Genomic DNA, 19812 nt, shown 5'->3' with positions numbered 1-19812 from the left:
CTGCGTATCACCCTCAGACAGATGGTCAGTCAGAAAGAACTATTCAGACGTTGGAGGATATGCTAAGGGCTTGTGTTTTGGATCAGCTTGCGAGCTGGGATCGGTATATGCCATTAATTGAATTTTCTTATAATAATAGCTATCATGCGAGCATCGGAATGGCTCCATATGAGGCTCTGTATGGCAGAAAATGTCAGTCTCCACTGTGTTGGTATGAAACTGGAGAGAGAAGTTTGTTAGGGCCTGAGATGATAGCTGAAACTACTGAACAGATAAAGAAAATTCGTAGTCGAATGCTTATAGCCCAAAGTCGCCAGAAGAGCTATGCTGATCAGAGGCGAAAGCCTTTAGAATTCGAAGAAGGAGAACATGTCTTTTTGAAAGTTGCACCAACCACTGGAGTGGGAAGAGCTATTAAGACTAAGAAACTGAATCCCCGTTATATTGGACCCTTTGAGATTCTGAAGAGGATTGGGCCAGGGGCTTATAGAATTGCCTTACCGCCATATCTTTCGAATTTGCACGACGTGTTTCATGTGTCTCAGCTTAGGAAGTACACTCCTGACGCAAGTCATATTCTAGAACCGGAACCAATCCAAGTAAGAGAAGATCTAACACTCCCAGTAATTCCGGTGAGAATTGATGACTTCAGTATTAAACGATTACGCGGAAGGGAAGTATCGTTGGTAAACGTAGCTTGGAGTCGAGCTGGTATTGAGGAACATACTTGGGAGCTCGAATCAGATATGCGAAAGGACTATCCAAATCTCTTTTCAGGTAACTAGATTTGAATTTTGAGGGCAAAATTCTTTATTAGGTGGGTAGGATGTAAACCCCGGTTAAATTAGTAGATAATTAGTCAATAAATTAGTTTTTAATAAGGAGGATTAGAAATGCGAATATTATATCAAATAGGGTAGAGCTCATCGAAACGAGAATTTTGACACAAATTTCGAAGAAATTGGTCCAAGATTGGACCGAACAGGTCGAACCGGTTGAACCGGATTCGAACCAGGCCGTCGGTTCAACCGGACCAACACATTAAAAGAGCCGAAAGCCCCTTTCTTCTTCATTTTTCCTGCTGCATCACGATGAACTCCAGGGAGAAGAAAAAACTCCCGAACCTCCTACGATAAATTTCCAAATCCCATAACTTCTCCGTTCGAGCTCCAATCGCCGCACCGTTTGTGGCCACGCGTCCACCGCGTCGAGCTCTACATTTCTACCGGAACAATTTCACTGGTAACTTGTTTAATCACTCTCAGCTTCATCTTCCCCCAATTTTCGAATTTTAAGTGGGAATATTGAATTTCTTTGATTTCTGATGTTTTAGGATACAATTAGCTTGAGAGAAACGTTCACTCTTGCTTATGTGAAGCTTGGGTAAGGTGAGGATACGATAATTCTATTTTATTTTCTTTGAATTTGAGCTTTGAGTATTAAATTGGATATATATATGTTATGAATGTGTATTAGGTTGTGAATAAATAATTGGAGCTTGAAATTGTGAATATTGGAACTTGGAGGAAGCGGATTAGTTGAGGTTTTGAGGGCTATGTTCTTTTAGGAAAATTTTCTTGGAATAACACTTGGGAATCGGCTAAGGTATGGTTTAGGTTTCTTGCATTTAATATATAATGTTCTGTGAAAACTTAGGCTAGATGACCATAGGATAAGTTGGAATGCAGGTGTATGTTTAATATTTAGTAATTTGTCGATGAATATAATTGGTTGAAGTTTATTGGATAATTAGTTATTAATTTTGGATGGTGAATGTTGTTATGTTAATTTGGAGAGAATTATAGTTGAGTGTTATTATTGATGAACACGGTTGGTTTGGTGCTTGTTGATCAATTAATGATTCGGTGAATTATTGATTTGAGGTATTTTGTGTTAAAAGCCTAGGATTTGTGAACTATGACTCTCAGTTGAATTTTGGTTGTTGGATTTGAATATTGTATGAGTTTAATTGTTGATCTGAGGTAGATTTTTTGTGGAGATTGTTATGATAATGAGGAAGGATATGTTGAATTGAAAAGGAAGCAGGTTTGGACCCGAAAAGGGTGGCAAAGTCCGAGTTTTAGAGGAGATGCTGCCGAAATTTTATAAAAAATTAGAGATTTTGTTTATGTGATTATTTAAAAAGATTTAGATTCAAAGGTTATATGGTTTGATTTAGAGTTATTAAGAAAATGAGTATGTTTTAAGTTTGATTCATTTAGAAAAGAATGAGTTATGTTTTGAATTGGAACTATTGATGGACGGAATGGGAGGTGTGATAATGAAGGATAAGGATTGAATATGATTGATATATGATGATGAATGAAATGCGATTGAGAATGATGTTGAAGTTGATGAATTACAATTGAATTATTTATATGACTTATGAATTTGAATAATCTGAGATACGAGATTCCCTGGATTAAGTGCCATGGCTTGCCACCACGTGTACCAGGTTGAAAACTCGATACTCTGTTGACCCTACGACGTAAGTGTGTGACCGGGCACTATATAAATTCCCGGGAATGTTACCCCCATTGAGTATTATTGATTATTTGGAAAAAACTATGCATAGACTCTTGGGGATGCACGTCGGGGGACAGTCTAAGTACAATTCAGACTTGTCGGGTTGGCTGGATAACCGACAGATGAGCCTCATCAGCCATAGGACAGGCATGCATCATACGCATATTACTTGAACTACTTGCTTGTGTATTAACCGGGTGTGCCTAAATGTACTTGCCATGTTAAATGTATATTTGTTATCTGCAGTACTTGTAACCTTCTTGTGCTTGCCTTTGTTTGTTTACTTGTCTGTGAAAATGCATGATGGAGTTGGAGGTAAGGAGGAATGACAGAATGGGATTTAGATTTAAGGTTAATTTAAGTTAGGTTTAAATATCCTTAGAAAACCACCTTTTATGGCTTCTATTTAATACTTTAAGCTCTATAATTTGAGTGTCGGCGTTCTAGGATTGCCTCTGGCATTCCCAGGACCTTATATATTATGTGTGTGGCACCTTTACCATACTGAGAACCTCCGGTTCTCATTCCATACTATGTTGTTGTTTTCCAGATGCAGGTCGAGAGGCATCTCGTTAGGCGTCTGGACCCTTGAAGCGGAGTGGTTACAGGGTTATTTTGTTATGCTATGATGTATATATATATACTTGGTTTTCTCTCCGCATAACTTGTTCTTTTGATCCTCCTAGAGGTTTATGGAGAGGCAGGATTGTGTATATGTACTTTTGGGTTCTGGATATGTATGTATATATATATGTAAATATTCTCCGGCCAGTCTTGACTTCGCAGGCTGAGTTAGGAGCTTGTTATTTTGTATCTTTGGTACTCTATTCCTACTTCTGTTATCATATGTTTAATAGTTATGGTTTCCTTAGCACGCAGGTTAACCCGTTCCTTGAGCGTTGCGCTTTTATTTTGCGATTTTGTTTCCTCTTTTCTTCACGGCTCCTAGCATATTATAATTCTTCTGCTATTATATGTACTTATTTTATTTTAGAGGTCGTAATACCACACCACCTCTGCTTTATGGCTTAAGCATAAAGCTTAGCGTGGTAGGGTGTTACATTATGGTATCAGAGCAGTTCGTTCCTATAGAGCCTGAAAGACGGACTGATTGTACTTCTGTGCATTCTCTGTATATGTGTTTATGTGCTATTAGGATATCTGACTGATATATATGGCATAAACGTTTGTGAGCATGCATTTGGAACTTAAAGCATTAGACTTGCGATATTGAGACTGATCAACTTAATATCACTTGTTTGGTGTATATAGGGACCAGATGTCAACTCGCGGACGCGGTCGCGGGCGAGGTAGAGGTAGGACAGGCACCGTTACTCCTGCCCCCATAGGGACTGATCCAGTAGACTTTATGGCTGCCCTGGGAAATATGGCTGCAGCTATACAGGCGACAGCCGAGGCACTGGGTAATCAGATAAATCAGGGAAATCATGGGAACAATAATGATGAGGGCGGTCCAATGACACTTGCTACATTTCTGAAAGTTCACCCTCCGACTTTTAGGGGAACCTCAAATCCCACTGATGCAGATAATTGGATTCAGGCTATGGAAAGGGCGTTACAGGCACAACAGGTTCCTGAAGAGCAATGGGTTGAATTTGGAACTTATCAGTTGCAAGGTGAAGCTCAGTATTGGTGGCAGGGAACACGACGTATCCTGCATCCTGATGGTGCTGCGATTCCTTGGGAGGTTTTCCGGACAGAGTTCTATAAGAAATATTTTCCTAATTCAGCCAGAAATGCCAAGGAACTTGAATTAATGCAGTTAAAGCAGGGACAGATGACTGTTGCTGAATATACTAGTAAGTTTGAGGAGTTGTGTCGCTTTTCTCGTATCTGTCAAGGTGCGCCTGAAGATTTTGCTGAATGGAAGTGTATTAAATATGAAGGAGGTCTTCGGAGTGATATTCTGAGCTTCGTTGCCCCAATGGAGATCAGGGTGTTTTCTGAATTGGTGAATAAGAGTAGGGTGGCTGAGGATTGTGTGAGGAAGGCGGCAGCAGAGAAAGGAAGTTTGAGGGTGCCTTTTCAGAGGCCTTCTGGGAGGAACTTTGCTCCGAGAGGTAGAAATTTCAAGCGTGGAGGTTTTGTTCCGCAGCAGACTCAGGATCAAGGTAATTATAGAAGGCCGAATACCAATGCTAGTCAAGGAAAAAGGTTTGGGAAGCAGCCACAGCAAGATCTGAACTGTCAGAAGTGCGGAAGGTATCACCCTGGAGTTCCGTGCAGATTCGGACTTGGAGTATGCTATTCTTGTGGACAGCCCGGGCATATGGCCACCAATTGCTCGGAGAAGAAGAAGTATGAGACTGGTAGGGTGCAGCAGCCAGGGAGAGTATACACCACTTCTACCATAGGTGCTGAGGGATCTGAGACACTGATTAGAGGTAATTGTGAAATGGCTGGTAAAATCTTAAATGCTTTATTTGATTCAGGAGCAAGTCATTCATTTATTGCATTTGAAAAGGCCCATGAGTTGGGATTGAGAATGGTGGTTTTAGGTTATGATTTGAAAATATATAATGCTACTCATGAAGCTATGGTGACTAGGATAGGATGTCCACAAGTTCCCTTTCGAGTACAACAACGTGAATTTGTGCATGATTTGATTTGTTTGCCTATGACTGGTCTTGATCTCATTTTGGGATTGGATTGGTTATCCAAGAATCATGTTTTGCTTGATTGTTCTGAGAAGTCAGTACAGTTTATGCCGGAAGGGTCAGAAGCACCGGTTGTGGTGAATAGTTACTATTTAAATTCTATGATAGTAACCTGTTCTGGAACTGAATGTCAGGGTATTATGTTATTAACTGCGGGAGTATCAGGTGATGATCAGAGTTTAGAGCAGATTCCGGTTGTATGTGAATTTCCAGATGTGTTTCCGGATGATATTAATGAATTCCCACCTAACCGAGAGGTTGAATTTGCAATCGAGTTGGTACCTGGATCCGGTCCAATTTCGATTACTCCTTATAGGATGTCACCTTTAGAAATGGCTGAATTGAAAGCTCAGCTGGAAGATTTGTTGGGTAAGCATTTCATCCGACCAAGTGTTTCTCCGTGGGGAGCACCAGTGTTACTAGTAAAGAAGAAGGATGGGAGTATGCGGCTGTGTGTCGATTATCGGCAATTGAATAAGATCACTGTGAAGAATAAATATCCGTTGCCTAGAATTGATGATCTAATGGATCAGTTACAGGGTGCCGGTGTGTTTTCTAAGATTGACCTGCGATCCGGATATCATCAGATAAGGGTTAGAGACGAGGATATTCCAAAAACTGCTTTCAGAACCCGTTATGGTCATTATGAGTATACAGTGATGTCTTTCGGGTTAACTAATGCCCCGGCAGTATTTATGGATTATATGAACAGGATTTTTCGACCGTATCTGGACAAGTTTGTTATTGTCTTCATTGATGACATTCTTGTTTATTCTAAGACTGAAGAGGAGCATGCTGATCACTTGCGAACTGTGCTGCAAATTCTGAGAGACAGGAAGTTGTACGCTAAGTTATCTAAATGCGAGTTCTGGAAGAGTGAGGTGAAGTTTCTCGGCCACGTGGTGAGTAAGCAGGGAATAGCTGTGGATCCTGCTAAGGTTGAAGCAGTGATGAAATGGGAGCGACCAACTTCAGTGACAGAGATAAGGAGTTTCTTAGGTCTGGCGGGGTATTATCGCAGATTCATTAAGGGATTTTCACATCTCGCCTTACCTTTAACTAAATTGACTAGGAAAGATACGCCTTTTATCTGGACTCCAGAATGTGAGGAGAGTTTTCAAGAATTGAAGCACAGGTTGACTACTGCACCTGTATTGGTATTACCTGAACCAAGTGAACCGTTTGAAGTGTATTGTGATGCATCTCTGAAAGGTTTAGGGTGCGTTCTGATGCAGCACCAGAATGTTGTGGCATACGCCTCACGGCAGTTAAGGCCGCATGAAATGAATTATCCGACACACGATTTGGAACTTGCTGCTGTTGTGTTTGCTTTAAAGATTTGGAGGCACTACCTCTATGGTGTTAAGTTTCTTGTTTTCTCAGACCATAAGAGTTTGAAGTATCTTTTTGAGCAGAAAGAGTTGAATATGCGTCAGAGGAGGTGGATGGAGCTTCTGAAAGATTATGATTTTGAATTGAATTATCATCCAGGAAAAGCGAACGTTGTGGCGGACGCTTTGAGTCGGAAGTCTTTATATGCAGCTTGGATGATGCTACAGGAGGAAGAGTTACTGAAGGCATTCCAAGGTTTGAATTTGGGAGTTAGAGAAGAATCTGGAATCCTGTGTTTGAGTCAGTTGCAAATTTCTAGTGATTTTAAATCAGAACTTTTGAAGGCTCATCGAGACAGTGAAGCGTTACGTAAGGTATTACCAGCAGTCGAACATGAGAAACAGTGGAGAGTGTCAGAAGGACAGGATGGTTTGTGGAGGTTCAAGAACCGGATTATTGTGCCAGATATTGGAGACCTGCGACAGAGAATCTTGAAGGAAGCTCATAAGAGCGGGTTTTCAATTCACCCAGGGAGCACTAAAATGTATCAGGATCTGAAAGCGATGTTCTAGTGGCCAGGGATGAAGAATGATGTGGCATTACATGTATCTAAATGTTTAACGTGTCAGAAGGTTAAGATTGAGCATCAGAGACCATCAGGGACCCTTCAACCTTTGGAGATTCCACAATGGAAATGGGAGAGTATCGCAATGGATTTTGTGATAGGTTTGCCTAGAACTCGGTCTGGTTGTGACGCTATTTGGGTGGTTGTGGATCGACTGACAAAATCGGCTCACTTTCTTCCTATCCGAATAAGTTGTACAATGGAAGAATTAGCTCGAATGTATATTAAAGAGATTGTCAGATTGCATGGCGTGCCTTCTACCATTATATCTGACAGGGATCCTCGCTTTACATCAAGGTTCTGGGGAGCTTTTCAGCGTGCATTTGGAACTCAGCTAAGCTTGAGTACTGCGTATCACCCTCAGACAGATGGTCAGTCAGAAAGAACTATTCAGACGTTGGAGGATATGCTAAGGGCTTGTGTTTTGGATCAGCTTGCGAGCTGGGATCGGTATATGCCATTAATTGAATTTGCTTATAATAATAGCTATCATGCGAGCATCGGAATGGCTCCATATGAGGCTCTGTATGGCAGAAAATGTTAGTCTCCACTGTGTTGGTATGAAACTGGAGAGAGAAGTTTGTTAGGGCCTGAGATGATAGCTGAAACTACTGAACAGATAAAGAAAATTCGTAGTCGAATGCTTATAGCCCAAAGTCGCCAGAAGAGCTATGCTGATCAGAGGCGAAAGCCTTTAGAATTCGAAGAAGGAGAACATGTCTTTTTGAAAGTTGCACCAACCACTGGAGTGGGAAGAGCTATTAAGACTAAGAAACTGAATCCCCGTTATATTGGACCCTTTGAGATTCTGAAGAGGATTGGGCCAGGGGCTTATAGAATTGCCTTACCGCCATATCTTTCGAATTTGCACGACGTGTTTCATGTGTCTCAGCTTAGGAAGTACACTCCTGACGCAAGTCATATTCTAGAACCGGAACCAATCCAAGTAAGAGAAGATCTAACACTCCCAGTAATTCCGGTGAGAATTGATGACTTCAGTATTAAACGATTACGCGGAAGGGAAGTATCGTTGGTAAAAGTAGCTTGGAGTCGAGCTGGTATTGAGGAACATACTTGGGAGCTCGAATCAGATATGCGAAAGGACTATCCAAATCTCTTTTCAGGTAACTAGATTTGAATTTTGAGGGCAAAATTCTTTATTAGGTGGGTAGGATGTAAACCCCGGTTAAATTAGTAGATAATTAGTCAATAAATTAGTTTTTAATAAGGAGGATTAGAAATGCGAATATTATATCAAAATAGGGTAGAGCTCATCGAAACGAGAATTTTGACACAAATTTCGAAGAAATTGGTCCAAGATTGGACCGAACAGGTCGAACCGGTTGAACCGGATTCGAACCAGGCCGTCGGTTCAACCGGACCAACACATTAAAAGAGCCGAAAGCCCCTTTTTTCTTCATTTTTCCTGCTGCATCACGATGAACTCCAGGGAGAAGAAAAAACTCCCGAACCTCCTACGATAAATTTCCAAATCCCATAACTTCTCCGTTCGAGCTCCAATCGCCGCACCGTTTGTGGCCACGCGTCCACCGCGTCGAGCTCTACATTTCTACCGGAACAATTTCACTGGTAACTTGTTTAATCACTCTCAGCTTCATCTTCCCCCAATTTTCGAATTTTAAGTGGGAATATTGAATTTCTTTGATTTCTGATGTTTTAGGATACAATTAGCTTGAGAGAAACGTTCACTCTTGCTTATGTGAAGCTTGGGTAAGGTGAGGATACGATAATTCTATTTTATTTTCTTTGAATTTGAGCTTTGAGTATTAAATTGGATATATATATGTTATGAATGTGTATTAGGTTGTGAATAAATAATTGGAGCTTGAAATTGTGAATATTGGAACTTGGAGGAAGCGGATTAGTTGAGGTTTTGAGGGCTGTGTTCTTTTAGGAAAATTTTCTTGGAATAACACTTGGGAATCGGCTAAGGTATGGTTTAGGTTTCTTGCATTTAATATATAATGTTCTGTGAAAACTTAGGCTAGATGACCATAGGATAAGTTGGAATGCAGGTGTATGTTTAATATTTAGTAATTTGTCGATGAATATAATTGGTTGAAGTTTATTGGATAATTAGTTATTAATTTTGGATGGTGAATGTTGTTATGTTAATTTGGAGAGAATTATAGTTGAGTGTTATTATTGATGAACACGGTTGGTTTGGTGCTTGTTGATCAATTAATGATTCGGTGAATTATTGATTTGAGGTATTTTGTGTTAAAAGCCTAGGATTTGTGAACTATGACTCTCAGTTGAATTTTGGTTGTTGGATTTGAATATTGTATGAGTTTAATTGTTGATCTGAGGTAAATTTTTTGTGGAGATTGTTATGATAATGAGGAAGGATATGTTGAATTGAAAAGGAAGCAGGTTTGGACCCGAAAAGGGTGGCAAAGTCCGAGTTTTAGAGGAGATGCTGCCGAAATTTTATAAAAAATTAGAGATTTTGTTTATGTGATTATTTAAAAAGATTTAGATTCAAAGGTTATATGGTTTGATTTAGAGTTATTAAGAAAATGAGTATGTTTTAAGTTTGATTCATTTAGAAAAGAATGAGTTATGTTTTGAATTGGAACTATTGATGGACGGAATGGGAGGTGTGATAATGAAGGATAAGGATTGAATATGATTGATATATGATGATGAATGAAATGCGATTGAGAATGATGTTGAAGTTGATGAATTACAATTGAATTATTTATATGACTTATGAATTTGAATAATCTGAGATACGAGATTCCCTGGATTAAGTGCCATGGCTTGCCACCACGTGTACCAGGTTGAAAACTCGATACTCTGTTGACCCTACGACGTAAGTGTGTGACCGGGCACTATATAAATTCCCGGGAATGTTACCCCCATTGAGTATTATTGATTATTTGGAAAAAACTATGCATAGACTCTTGGGGATGCACGTCGGGGGACAGTCTAAGTACAATTCAGACTTGTCGGGTTGGCTGGATAACCGACAGATGAGCCTCATCAGCCATAGGACAGGCATGCATCATACGCATATTACTTGAACTACTTGCTTGTGTATTAACCGGGTGTGCCTAAATGTACTTGCCATGTTAAATGTATATTTGTTATCTGCAGTACTTGTAACCTTCTTGTGCTTGCCTTTGTTTGTTTACTTGTCTGTGAAAATGCATGATGGAGTTGGAGGTAAGGAGGAATGACAGAATGGGATTTAGATTTAAGGTTAATTTAAGTTAGGTTTAAATATCCTTAGAAAACCACCTTTTATGGCTTCTATTTAATACTTTAAGCTCTATAATTTGAGTGTCGGCGTTCTAGGATTGCCTCTGGCATTCCCAGGACCTTATATATTATGTGTGTGGCACCTTTACCATACTGAGAACCTCCGGTTCTCATTCCATACTATGTTGTTGTTTTCCAGATGCAGGTCGAGAGGCATCTCGTTAGGCGTCTGGACCCTTGAAGCGGAGTGGTTACAGGGTTATTTTGTTATGCTATGATGTATATATATATACTTGGTTTTCTCTCCGCATAACTTGTTCTTTTGATCCTCCTAGAGGTTTATGGAGAGGCAGGATTGTGTATATGTACTTTTGGGTTCTGGATATGTATGTATATATATATGTAAATATTCTCCGGCCAGTCTTGACTTCGCAGGCTGAGTTAGGAGCTTGTTATTTTGTATCTTTGGTACTCTATTCCTACTTCTGTTATCATATGTTTAATAGTTATGGTTTCCTTAGCACGCAGGTTAACCCGTTCCTTGAGCGTTGCGCTTTTATTTTGCGATTTTGTTTTCTCTTTTCTTCACGGCTCCTAGCATATTATAATTCTTCTGCTATTATATGTATTTATTTTATTTTAGAGGTCGTAATACCACACCACCTCTGCTTTATGGCTTAAGCATAAAGCTTAGCGTGGTAGGGTGTTACACCTCTCACCTTTCTTCCAAAACAATACTGTCCAACTTAAACTGGATGAAGTAAGCATAATTGATTTTCAGTATATTCTCTGCATCTCAGCTCAACTTCATCAATGGGTAAGACTTATTATGAACATGATTGTGATGTTGACTTCCTATTTCATTATCTGTTTTCCTCTTCTGTTGCTTCCCTAAGTTGACTTCCGATTCGGATTAGAACATATACGTTGTTCTTTTAGAGAAACCAAGTGAGGAAACATTTATAACTTTGTATGGTCATTGCATTGGATAGTAATGATTAGAGCTGTGCCTTTCTAGCTGTTTATAGCGCTATGCCTTTAGGCGATCAATTTCCCAACGTACATAGTTTTTACTGTCTTAATTTTCTTCATTTTACCCGTTTAGTTGTGTCTTGGGGGTTTTACTCATATGTATCCCACTATCCCTCTATCAAGTTAATCATGGTGGATTATTTGAGATCTTGCTATGACACACCGTTGCAAAATAGTTAACACCGATTATATTGCACTTCATTTGTGTTGTCTTTTAATATATGTGTAGTAATAGCAGTGGCAGTAGTAGTACTTTTGAATTTGCTCTTTCATAATTCATACTAAGCTCCGAATTTATGTAAATTGTCATCATGTCACTTAGTGTAATAGACGAGGAAAATACGATAACACTTGACAAAAATATACTAGTAATACCAGGCGGGATAATAACACAAAGTTATTTTATTTAACATAACATCTATAATTATATATTTATTATATATAAAATTACCTATTAATTTCACTAATAATTAAGAAATAGAAAATAAAGAAACAAATATGTTCTTGTAGAGGTTAAACTTTTAAGGTATATCTCGTCTTAGAGAAAATTGAATTTATCTCTTCGTCTCTAAAAGGATGTATACTTCAGCAAAAAAAAACAAGAAAGATGTGTACCTGCAAAAAAAAGCACTCCGACGCTCAAGTCAGTATATATTTAAGAGGTATATAATAATTTTATGAATATAAAATGTTAGACATAAAATACAACTTATCATGTGGTCCTTCTTGAAATATAAAAATTGGTGCTTTTATAGGCATAGGGTTGATTAATAGAGTTGATATTATGACCGTTGGTTATTAAGTCAAAATAATAGTTATTAAAATCGTCCATTACAAACTTAGAATGAAGGCAAATAAAGTTGAGTTATGACTCATAATGCACAATAAAAATCGAGCTATAATGTGACGGATCACAGCCTCCAAGCTTTCTCTGCCGATCATATGATCCAAGCTAAGCTTAGAAAATAAAATGAGTTATAACTCGGTTAAAAGATAAGTGAATAATGATATGGTGAGCTCCCAAGCTTAGTCCGGTTATTATGTCGGCACTTATTCCAAAAACAATTGAGTCGTAAGAGTCATTCAATAAACATAGTTGTGTGAGGGATAATTTTCTGCTTGAGAACAATTTTTCATGACATACGTATAGCATTTGATTGTATGTGAACTGAAAAGTTCAGAAATATATATCCATTGACGGACGATTGTATGATCCGAGGATATAATAATTAATTGTCTTGAGAATTTTTCTGACCTACAACAATTTATTGATGAATTTCTCGCTCAAAGCAATTAGTTATTGAATATTTACAATTTATATTGAAGGTCATATCACATGAATACGATAAATTGAGAAAATAAATATGTATAAAATCGCAACATATATTAAATAATATATATTGTAAAAGTACAGGAGTTCAAAGTAGAAAAATATAACTTGAAAGTTGATAATTATAGAGAAGAAGACGACATATGAATGTTATACATACCAAATGTGAATTATTTATTTTTATTTGTTAATATTATAACTTTATTTCGTAGAATCTACATTAATCTGTTAATAAAGCGATAAAATAATTAGTCATTTAATAATATAATAAATCTTGTTTAGCTACGAGGTATATTATTTGTGCAAAAATAGTAAATTTGCATGTTTGTAACTATTTTTTGCTTAACTTTTTACATTAAACAAACAGTAGCATAAAATTTAATAACATAAAGTAAATTATATAATAGTTATATACAATTGATATACAATTGATTTTTTATGGAATCCAATTTTAAAATTTGAACTCAATATTATTGTCATTTAACTGTATAAATAAAATTATCAAGTAATAAAAATATAATACATGATGAAATAAAAATTCAATTGACATGATTGTTATATGTCATTGTTGTAAATGAATGGCTTTGTATCCTAATATATAGGATGTGTCTTTCTCATTTTTTTTTCAAAATAAAAACACAAAAATCAATGATTTTTAGTAATAGAAATAGAAAACGATGAGTATTGTCTTGCATAAATATAGATAAGAATAGAGAGAGAGAAAAAAAAAGGTATATTAATTATAAGAATGATTCAAAGTATAGAATATATATTGAGGTTTGAATATAACTAATAAATTAGTAAATATTAGTTACACAAAATATAAATATAAAAGTATGTGTGAATAAAATATATAATTTTAGTTGTGTAAGTAGAGAACATTGAAAAAATTAGTAAAATTGATAGGCGAGTTTGTACTCGGATTGATTGAAAACTGAGTTTCTTTTTTTCTTAGATTAATTGAAAATAATTTGTTTCCGGATTGATAAGCCGAATTTTCGCATTGGTTAAAAGGTAAGTTTATTCTCGGATTAGTTGAAAGTCAAATTTGTTCTTGGATTGATTCATTGATCATTATGATATGTGAATATGATATATAAAAGTGAAGTAATTCGAATGTATAAAGTATATACTTTATAAAAAATTACGATAGATTAACATTTAATAAAAGGTATTAAATAAAATCTTAAACAAGATTATTGAAATTGGTCCAAAAATTTGAATGTAATTCAAGTTTTATGAACTTGAGGGGAGTAGGACTTATTTTACTCGTCCCTACAGACAGCGCCAATTGTTCTTGTAGAGGTTGAATTTTCGAGGTATATCTCGTCTTAGAGAAAATTGAACTTGTCTCTTTGTCTCCAAAGGATGTATACTTCGGCAAGAAGAACACGGATGGTGGGTACCTGTAAAAGGCACTTCGACGCTCAAGTTAGTATATATTTAAGAGGTATATAATAATTCTATAAATATAGAATGTTAGACATGAAATACAACTTATCATGTGGTCCTTCTTGAGATATAGAAATTGGTGCCTTTATAGGTATAGGGTTGATAAATAGAGTTGATGTTATGACCGTTGGTCATTAAGTCAGAATAATGATTATTAAGATCATCCATTAGGTAGCGTTTGAAAAAGAGACAGAGACTGAGAGACTGAAATAAGTCTCAGTATTGTGTTTAATGTAAAGTGAGAAACTGTGATTGAAATAAGAATAAAGTTCTAATTTAATTTGTACAAAGTGTAAAGTTGGAATTAATTAATTGAAATGGGGTATTTTAGGTATAAAATATTATTAAAATTTCAGTCTCCGTCTTTAAAAATTTTAGTCCCCTGTGTCCCTACTTTTTGGAGGTACTGAAATACTGAAATTTTGGAGACAAAGACTAAAATTTTAGTACCAGTCTCTAAACCAACAAACATGATACTGAATCTCTGTCTCTCGGTCTCTATCTCAATACTTTAGAACAAATGATACCTTATAAACTTAGAATGAAGACAAATAAAGTCGAGTTATGACTCATAATACACAATAAAAATCGAGATACAAAGTAACGAATCAAAATATATTAAAAAAAAAGTAAATTATAGCTTCTTATGTTCAAATTATAGCTTCCAAATATTTTCCAAATGTATTTAAAAGTTGAGATGAATCATATCTTACAAGTTACAACGTACGTACTCAACAAATAATTTTCAAATTCAGCAATTAAAGTGATTTTCACTTGCAATGAGGGGCCAAGAACTTTTACTCCTTTTGTAAGCCCTCATTTATGAAGTCAAGGGGAACCCATTCACTTCATTTGTGAAGGTAAACGTACAATGCACACTGTCTAAAGTTTGGTTAAATATTGCAAGTGTGACCAATCATACTAATCAAATTAAACTTCCTAATTTAATATACTAAGTTTATTCACATAAATTAATTGTGGAATAATATTTTGGAATAATCATACTCCCTAATTTAATATACCAAGAAGTTTAATGTTATATTTTTGGCATACATTATCTTATTTGTGCCAAAGAAGAGAAAGAAGTGGTGTTCATTTTCTATTTGTTGGTTTCCTCGCCTTCGATATTTATTTATGGTTCATGGATGAATATATAAATTAAACTAAAGATATATTGTTGATGTCAGAACTTCTGCTATACATATATTTAGTATTTACAACCTCCACCTTGTCGTATAGTATATGTAACTCATTATTTTATGTGAAAAAATATTATGTAAAGTTGTAAACATCTATATTAAAAAAGTGAATGCTATTCAACCATCTCTAAAATAACATGTAAGTTATTTTTCATTATATGTCACATTGTAATTGGTCCTTATCTTAACCATAGTTGGGTTATTTTATAATTTATTATTCTTAAAATATTAAAACTCTACTCCTGTTAATTGAAGCACATTCCACTCCTCTATTTTTTGTTCATCACTTCATCACCTAGATTCGGTCCTTCCAAACACCGTTGCGTTCGTGACAAGAAGCACCAACGTCATCGCCATCTACTGCCTTCCCACACAACCTCTGTTTCTTTAGTGCATCATCCCTTAGTCACGTCATCGCCATCTACTGTCTTCCCACACAAACTCCAGCGTTTCTTTTTGCCATGTATCACTGCTTATCTATATAATTAATGGTTAATTTTAGTTATTAAATTTTTTTATTAAAAAAATATATCTTTATTTAAAAAAATATATTTATATGTAAAATATAATATAATAAAATAAATCTATTCAAAATATTTAAAAGTATAATTAAAATTATAAACATACAAATATAATAATAAAATTTATACTCCAAACAAATAAACATATTTTTTATCATACATATATTATTTAAAAAATAAATATATTATTAAAATTAATAACAGAAATTTAAAATAATAAAATTTAACTTTCTTACGGTATTTTTTATAGTATTTTTATTTTTGTAGTTTTTAATTTATTAGTACTTTATTATTTAATTAAAAATTAAACAAATTATTTTTATGAAAAATTATTTTTTGTATTATATTAGAGAAAAGATCAATATAGCAGTTTAAAAAATTAATTGTATAAATATTTAAGAGATAAATATGAAATACATACCTAAAATAAATAAAACAGACAAAATGGGAGTACTATTGAGAAATGGAGAATTATTTTTGTCTGTTTTATTTATTTTAGGCATGTATTTCATATTTATCTCTTAAATATCTATCTATATAATTTACTTTTGTATTTAAAAATTTTAATATTATCTATTTTTTATTTAAAAATCATTTTTACATTATTTTTTAGACTGTTATATTGGTCTCTTCTTTAAGATAATACAAAAAATAATTTATCATGAAGATAATTTATTTAATCATTAATTAAATAATAAAGTATGAATAAATTAAAAATTAAAAGAATAAAAATACTATAAAAAATACTTGTAAGAAAGTTAGATTTTATCATTTTAAACTTGTGTTATTAATTTTAACAATTTATTATTTTTTAAAATAATTTATGTACAATAAAAAATATATTTTTTCTGATTTTAATTATACTTTTAAGTATTCTAAACAGGGTTATTATATTATATTTTACATATGAATATATGTTCTATCGTGTAATTAAATAAAGATTTATTTTAATAAAAAAATTTAATAACCAAACTAAACATTACTTAAGTATGTATTTCATATTTATCTCTTAAATATTTATACAATTTATTTTTTAAACTGTTATATTGGTCTCTTCTCTAATATAATATAAAAAATAATTTTTCATAAAAATAATTTGTTTAATTATTAATTAAATAATAAAGTACTAATAAATTAAAAATTAAAAAATAAAAATACTATAAAAAATATGGTAAAAAAATTGAATTTTATCATTTTAAATTTCTGTTATTAATTTTAATAATATATTTATTTTTAAATAATATATGTATGATAAAAAAAATATGTTTATTTTTTTGGAGTACAAATTTTATTATTATATTTGTATGTTCATGATTTTAATTATACTTTTAAATACTTTGAATAGATTTATTTTATTATATTATATTTTACATATAAATATATGTTCCATCACGTAATTAAATAAAGATATATTTTTTTAATAAAAAAATGTAATAACCAAATTAACTATTAATTATGTGGGTAAGCATTGATTCAAGCCAAAAAGAATATACTATACTGGGAAGAGAGGTTGTGAGGGAGGGCATGGCGATGACGTTAGTGCTTCTTGTCACGAACGCGACGGTGCTTAGAAGGACCAAATCTAGGTGATGAAGTGATAAACAAAGAATGGAGGAGTGAAATGTGCTTTAATTAACGGGAGTGGAGCTTTGATATTTTAAGAATAATAAATTATAAAATAACCCAACTATGGTTAAGATAAGGACCAATTACAATGTGACACATAATGAAGGGTAATTTACATGTTATTTTAGAGGGGGTTGGATAGCAATCACCTATTAAAAATATTGATTCTCATTTTACACTCTTGAATTTTAATATTTAAATTCTTTTACCTATGAGTAATATACTAATATTAGATATTTAACTGATATTTATTTTCATATATTATTAAAAGAGTAAAGTATTAAAATTGACTAAACAATATTATGACACTCATAGAACTGATCATATAAGATTTAAAACTAACTTGTAACCATAAAAAATATCTTATGCTTGACAAATATGACCAATCGTTAACTAGACAATAATGTCATTAGTTAACGATCTTATATATATTGCTAGTCATTAAGGTTGTGTTTAGAAAGAAGACTGACACTAAAATTCAAAGACAAAAACAAAAATTAAATTAAGTCTCTATATTGTGTTTGGTATAAAATATATTAAATTAAATTATGTCTCAAAATTATGTTTAGTTTAAGATAAATATAGAAATTAAGGAGTAGATTTAAAATTTGAAAAGTTAAATGAATATTTTTTTAAAAAAAATATTATTAAAGTTTCAGTTTTCATCTCAAAAAATTTTAATCTCATGTGTCATCAATTTTTAGAGGTACCGAAGAACTTGAAATTTTGTGTCTCAAAACTAAAACTTTAGTTACAGTCTCTAACCACTAAACACAATACTAAATTTCAATCTCTCAGCCTCAGCCTCAGACTCAATCTATGAAAATAAACACTACCTAAATGACAGTATAAATAAAAAAATAGAATAAAAAAATAAAAAAATTATTGCAAAAGAAAACGCTAGAAATTCCAAAATAGGATCTAGTTTTATCACAAAGTCCAATCCATAATAGCTCTTCATCATCTTCTACGACTAGAAAATCTCACTTTGTTAATCAATTACTATTGTTGTTATGCTCTTGCTAGAAGGGGTGGGTTTGTGAAGAAGGATTTGAGTTTTGGGAGAAAAAGACAAAACTAGTCAATTTTTATTTATTTTTTAATTTTATTTTTTATTTTACAATGCCAGTAATGACTAATAGTACATGTAGGTTCATTAACTAATGGTATTATTGTCCAGTTAACAATTGATCATATTTGTCAAGTAAAAAATATCGTTGGTGGTTACATGCATGTTAGTTTTAAATTTTATATGGTTAGTTTTGTACTTCACTCATAAATATAATTTTAATATATTATTAATATAAAATAATTTTACATATGCATTTAATTAAGTAATACTTCATTAATAAAAATAAGGTGAAAACTCAGGTGAAGTTGACTTCACGTGAAATTGATATTGAGAGTCGTTAAATGATTTAACTGATTTGACTAAATTTTTATCCAACGATTTTTAAGTATCAACTTCACCTAAATTTTCACCTAAAAATAACTAAATTTATATTAACGGGTGAATGATTATAAAAAAACAAATTGTGATTAAATAGTTACGATCAAATATTATATTCTACATTAAAATTAAATTCTATGAAAATATATAAATATAGATATAGTACATCACACCAACTCATCTAGCTAGCGCACCGAAGTTAAAGATTCCCTAATAATCTCCTATTGTGGGGTTATGTTGGCTCTATGATACGAGGAATTCATTATGCGTGTTTTTTTTTTTTTCCCTTCACTTCAATGATCCAAATTCCATTCTTCCCTCCTATCTCTGACTCTTGAATAAGACAATAATACATAATGGATACAAATACAAACAACATAACATAATTTAGATGCTGTACCACACTACCATTTATATTATTTTGTTTCCTTCCATCTATGCATTCCCTTCCAGTTATTATTTTTGGCATCAGAATTCACCTGGCACTTCCTCATCATGTCGATGCAATAACACTTAAATGATGATGGATAGAGATTATCATGTTGGAGACGCAACCCTAATGTGATGCAACGTCTCATAGTATATTAGACACTCAGAAATACATCAAAGGAACAAATCAGACATGCTAGTTAATCACTTTATGATCCATTTATTTAAATGATTTAACACATTCCAAAGAATCAATCACAATATACAATGTTTAATTACATTGCGAAGGATTACTATTCTAAATTGAAGCAATTTAATAACTCATTTTGTGCGCATTTTATATTTAGTACAACGTTATATTTAGAATATAATTTAAAGTTAAGATTT

General features: G+C 33.6%; 2 long non-coding RNA genes across 2 annotated transcripts; both read left to right on the top strand.

The window, feature by feature from the left end:
- The first annotated feature begins 1071 nt into the window (after window positions 1-1071).
- LOC112804106 (uncharacterized) lies at window positions 1072-3359 on the top strand. The gene is made up of 4 exons (XR_003818840.2): window positions 1072-1242; window positions 1334-1388; window positions 1477-1605; window positions 3077-3359. It is a non-coding gene; the product is annotated as an uncharacterized lncRNA (long non-coding RNA).
- Window positions 3360-8570: 5211 nt separating this feature from the next.
- LOC112804104 (uncharacterized) lies at window positions 8571-10862 on the top strand. The gene is made up of 4 exons (XR_003202733.3): window positions 8571-8751; window positions 8843-8897; window positions 8986-9114; window positions 10586-10862. It is a non-coding gene; the product is annotated as an uncharacterized lncRNA (long non-coding RNA).
- The last annotated feature ends 8950 nt before the right edge of the window (window positions 10863-19812 follow it).

The sequence above is a fragment of the Arachis hypogaea genome, chromosome 5 (genome assembly GCF_003086295.3).
Source record: "Arachis hypogaea cultivar Tifrunner chromosome 5, arahy.Tifrunner.gnm2.J5K5, whole genome shotgun sequence".
NCBI classification, from domain to species: domain Eukaryota; kingdom Viridiplantae; phylum Streptophyta; class Magnoliopsida; order Fabales; family Fabaceae; genus Arachis; species Arachis hypogaea.
Note: the sequence above shows the minus strand (reverse complement) of the source record. Positions and strands in the feature narration are given on the sequence as shown.